The sequence below is a fragment of the Triticum urartu genome, chromosome 6, assembly GCF_003073215.2.
Source record: "Triticum urartu cultivar G1812 chromosome 6, Tu2.1, whole genome shotgun sequence".
NCBI classification, from domain to species: domain Eukaryota; kingdom Viridiplantae; phylum Streptophyta; class Magnoliopsida; order Poales; family Poaceae; genus Triticum; species Triticum urartu.
In genome coordinates, this window is record NC_053027.1 from 307505536 (window position 1) to 307511023 (window position 5488).

Sequence of the window (5488 nt, forward strand, 5' to 3'; positions counted from 1 at the left end):
CGCCCTGGTGCTCTCGGCGCAGCATGGTCAACGTGGTCAAGGAACGACTTCCATCGGACGTGGACTGTACGTGCAGAGGCTGACAGCTAGGTCCACGGCAACATCAAGGAAGTGCCTCCTTATTACGCGGAAAATAATGATTCCTCCACCTGACAGCAGGGACCCATCGGACGGGCCACCGTATTTCGCGAAAAAATGTTTCCCCCCTGACTACTGGGACCCACCAGCTACACCTTCGCACGCAAGGAAGTGACTGACAGTCGGGACCCACCTGGTCGAAGCGTACGTAGCGTTGTCATTCTGGTCGCGAACGTGTATGTACATATATACTGGTGGATGTAGAGGCGCGCACGTGTCGTAGTAGAGGCGCGCACGTAGCATGTACACGTATGTACAGCGGCCAGGGTGCAAGAAAGAAAATACGGCCACGTATGTGTACATACGGGCGGGGTCTCGAACGCCTACTCGCGCATACGTACGGCCAGGGCTCGTGTACATGGCTGGCTCGGAACGGAGAAACAGCATCGTCGTCATGTTCATGGGCCGGAACAGAATGCGTGGCCGTGTTCATCGGGAGGGCTTGGACGGAAGAGGTGATGGAAACGAGGCCTGGCGTACCGCACAATGGAGGAAACAGACCTCCTATGGTCGAAACGGGCGTCCTGTTAATTGGGAGGGGTGTGGCGTACCGCAAAACGGAGGAAACGGACCTCCTATGGTCGAAACTGGGGTCCTGTTGATCGGGAGGGGTGTGGCGTACCGCAAAACGGAGGAAACGGACTTGTGTTGGAGCGCTACAGTCGAAACGGGGGTCCTGTTCATCGGGAGGGGTGTGGCGTACCGCAAAACGGGACTCCACGGGATACTGTTCATCTCCACCGTCGACCCCCTCCAGCCTCCACGAGCTATTGTTCATCCACCGTCGACCTCCTCTAGCTTCCACGGGCTCCTGTTCATCCAGCCTCCACCGCGCGCTACTCCACCGGCTACTGTTCAATCACCCCTCCACCGTCTACTTTCATCCAGCCCTCCACACCACGGGGTCCTGTTCAACCACCCCTCCATGGGCACCCCTCCACCGTCTATTGTTCATCCTGCCCTCCACACCAGGGGGTCCTGTTCATCCACCCCTCCACGGGCACCCCTCCACCGTCTACTGTTCATCCAACCCTCCACCACACCACGGGGTCCTGTTCATCCAGAGGCAACGCCACTGCTCACTGTTCATCCAACCCCCCCCCCCCCCCCCCCCCCCCCCCCCCCCCCCCCCCCCCCCCCCCCCCCCGCAACGCTCACTATTCATCCCATCGATCGGCTTCAGTTAGCAGCAGTAGCCAAGGAATCGCTCGATCGGGTTTAGTTAACAGCCATCGATCGATCGCTCGGGTTCAGTAACGCGTAGCCTGCAGTGCAATCGCTCGGGTTCAGTTAGAGCTCAATGCCTCGCTCAGGTTCAATTAGAGCCAACGCCTCGCACACACACGCGTACGTGTACGAGAGAAACCCGCATCGCTCGGCCCCCGACCTCCCACCATAATCGGGAACTCCCCGAAATTTTCCTCCCCCTCGCTTCTACCATGGTTTTTTCCGTAATGGACGGCCCAAAGAATGTCATGCAGCTGTGTCTCCGGCCCGCCCAGAACGAAAAGCCCATTTTCTGTCATGATTTTTTGTCATAGAAGTAGGAGCCCACCACATCTATGATGATACCGCGTTTTGTCACAATTATCGTCATAGAGGTGTCATATGTATGACAGAAAAAAATTCGTTCGGCCCAAAAAGTCACGGATGTGTCTTTTTTTGTAGTGCATACGCTTGACATCGAGCCGGTTCGCCACTGCGCTGCCGCCTCCTGTAAACGAGCTCGACGCATCTGGCTATCACGCGCTCCCTGACCTTGACCACGAGCATCACAGTGAGCTCCCCCTCTGGCCCCCCTACTTTGGCCCCTCGATCCACTTTGTTAGCCGCCGCTCCCATGCTTGCCTTAGTCGCCATGGCCGCGTCGGAGCTCCCGTGTAAGTGCTGCTTCTGCCTCCACCGTCTCCCGGAGCCTCGCTGGTGCTTCCTGCAGTCACCGCCCGCCTCTGGCCTCCCCTCCCCTCCCGCGTCATGGTCGCGCACTCATGCCCGACCGGCCTCTGCAGCCGCTCCGCTCTACTACGCCCCGGTGCCCGCTCACGCATCGCGCTGCTCCGGCTCGTCTCTCCACCGCCTATCGCTGCCACCTACTGCCAACCACCCCCCTCAGCCACTCCGGCCCCGCGCGCCTGCCTCCCTGCCCTCCATCGGTCGTCCCTTCCCGCCTGCCTCCGGCCACCGGCGTCTGCGCCGCGGCGCCCGCGCGCCCTCCTCTATCGAACGCCCCTAACGCTGATGTGGCTCTGGGCAGGGCCCACCTCGGGTAGCTACCACCGAGACCCGCAAACCCAGTTGACTGGTGAACTGGCCCAGTTGAGCAGCTGACTCGGGGTTGACCAGGTCAGCCGGGGCCCGCTAGTCAGCGTCTAGTGCACCTGTGGGTGCACTGCACCGGGTGCACCCAGTTTTTAACTGGTGTATTTCGAAATTAAAATAAATTAGAAAAATAGAAAATCATTTAAAAACTTTAGAAAATCATAGAAAACAAACCGTAGCTCGGATGAAAAAGTTTTCTACACAAAAGTTGATCGAGAAAATGAGACGAACCCGAATACGCTATCCACATACCTATCAGATGCCTCCAGCACTGCAAACATGGAAGCTTCCCCTCCGGTTCATCTGCCTAACAGATGTATGAAATTGGGAAAACGTTGTAGTTAAATTACCGCTTCGTCTGGAACGTGTAGCACTGCGTTAGTTCGCCCCTAGCGCAACGTTTTGCTTGTATTGCTTTGTGATGCATTGTTTGCTCTGTTATTTATTATGTTCCCCCTCCTTTACTTCTTTCCGGTAGGCCCCGAGACTGCGGTTGAACCAGTGGTCGACTGTTCCACCATCAAGGGACCATATTTGTCTTCAGAGCTTCCACGCAAGCAAACACCCCTTGAGCATTCCGATATCGCCCATTCCCTTCTCTCTTATGCTTGTGTTCGAATCTGCTGCTACTACTGTTATCACATTTCTGCTACACAGCTTGTTTATTGTAACCTGCTGTTGTTACCTCCCTGCTTATACTAAGCTTTTTAGTATAGGCTGGGTAGAGACCCATCAGAGACCCCCACTTTGTCCCGACTGCCCCGTTGGATTATCAGAAGACCTGGTCAATGGGATCGAAGACCAGGCCATGGCACCGCACATGAATTTCCCCTTAGTTGCTCGACACTACTGGGTTACTATCTAGTGCCGAGGGTGATACCTCATCAGCACTTCTGATGTTAAACTTGTAAGTTAGTTCATCAGTTATGGTCATCGCGGGTGATTCCTCCTTTTCCACTCCCGATAATGACACTATCGTGCAACCCCTAAAGAGTGGACCTCGAGAGTGATTCCTTCGTTCACCTTGGCAAGAACATCAGGTGGAATTCCATCGAGGGTGATTCCTTAGGTTCCCGTTGGTTTTAGACACATGGTTACTATGGTTACTATGACTGTACACTGAACCATGTTACTAAAGACGGGTTGGCCCCGAGGGGTACCCGCGCGAGCTTAATTGCGAGTGCTATGGAGTCGGGTTGACCTGGAATGTGCCCGCGAGATAATTATGATGCGAGGCCGGGCATTCTTAGCCCTTGCCGCAAGTCCTCGAGATGGGGTGACGGGGTCACATTTTTCGTGAGTCTCTGCTTGTTACCGCGCGTTCCTAATCCACTGCGATTTGGATATTTGATCCAAGGGGCCTCTGTCCTGATAGAACTAACCATCACGTGGGCATAGTATGGGTGTCTTGCGTTGTATGCATCAGCCGAAGCTTAATAGACATCATGCGACTGAGCGGCGCACACCAGTTTGGACTGGAATGCCTCGCCTTGTATAAGGGAGGCTAGGCCTGCTCACCGGCCACCCACGCAACGAGCAGGAGTTCCCGAGGTGATGGCCCAAGACCCCTAGGGGCATAGGTTTAGTCCAGCGTGCTGACCTCTCTATTAAGCATAGGTCAGGTTGTGGCGTATCGTTTGGCCGAGGCTAGGCATGACCCAGTAAAGAGTGTCTGGACGAAGTTAATCGAGCGTGGTGGGTAAGTTGGTGCACCCCTGCAGGGAAGAAAACATCTATCGATAGCCAATCCTACGGTAACGGACACTCGGAGTTGTATCCCGATCGATACAACTAGAACTGGATACTTGAGATGAGAAATGGATAGTATGGCTCTGGGATTGCATTCTCGCGGGGAGTCGAGGAAGGATCTCTGGGCAAGGTTGATGACACTACTACTACTTTACTTTATGCTAGTCTGCACTTTTCTATTGCTGCAAGACCGCTGAAGATGCTGAAGATGCTAGTCTCCGATAGGACTAGGCTGTCCCCTCTATTCTGGCATTTCTGCAGCCCAGTCCACATATATAGCCTTCCATTGATAATGTTGCATATGTAGTGTAGATCCTTGCTTGCTGAGTTCTTCGGATGAGTACTCACATTTGCTTTGCTTTCTCCCCCCCCATATACGTTTGATGCAACCAGATGATGGAGCCCCTGAGACCGCTGCCCCCACCGACTACTACTACTACTATTACCCCGAGGGTGCCTACTACTACGTGACGGACGCCGGCGACCAGGAGTAGTTAGGAGGCTCCCAGGCAGGAGGCCTTGCCTATTCAATCGTAGATGCTTTTCTGCTGGCATTCTTAAGATAAACTTGTTTAACTTATGTCTGTCCTCAAATATTGTTGCTTCTGCTGACTCTTGTGTATTCGAGCTTATGTATTTGAGCCCTCAAGGCCCCTGGCTTGTAATATAAAGCTTGTATTATTTTAATTTGTGTCTAGAGTTGTGTTGTGATATCTTCCCGTGAGTCCTTGATATTGATCATACACATTTGCGTGTATGGTTCATTTACGATTGAATCGGGGGCGTCACAACCACCTTAACCTGCTCCAACGGAACCACAGCATCCTCACTGACTCCTCAGACGAAGTCAAGGCCTACTCGACGCAACCAAAGAGGTTGTACACTCATTGCATCGCACCTTCTCCTTAACTTGATCTCCCCGTGCTGCTAGTGCTCGATCCCTGAAAGTGCAACCAAGCCCTGGGTGGTTTTGGTAATTCTTAACAACATATAGCTCATTGGACTAATATTCTTTCAAGATAATCATTTCAGAAAGTTCAATGACTTGCATGGCATGGACTAGATATGTGGACCCCTCAAAATGCTAAGGACACATATTGGCACAAGCTCAAGACTCTACATTTTCATTTTAGTGATCCAAGATCACATCGAGTCCATAGGAAAAGCCAATTCTATTAAAAGGGGATAAGGTGTTGCTTAATGGCTTGCTTGCTCAAAATGCTTAGTGATATTCTCCAAAATCCCTCAACCACTTTCTCATATCCACATATGTCCTAAACCA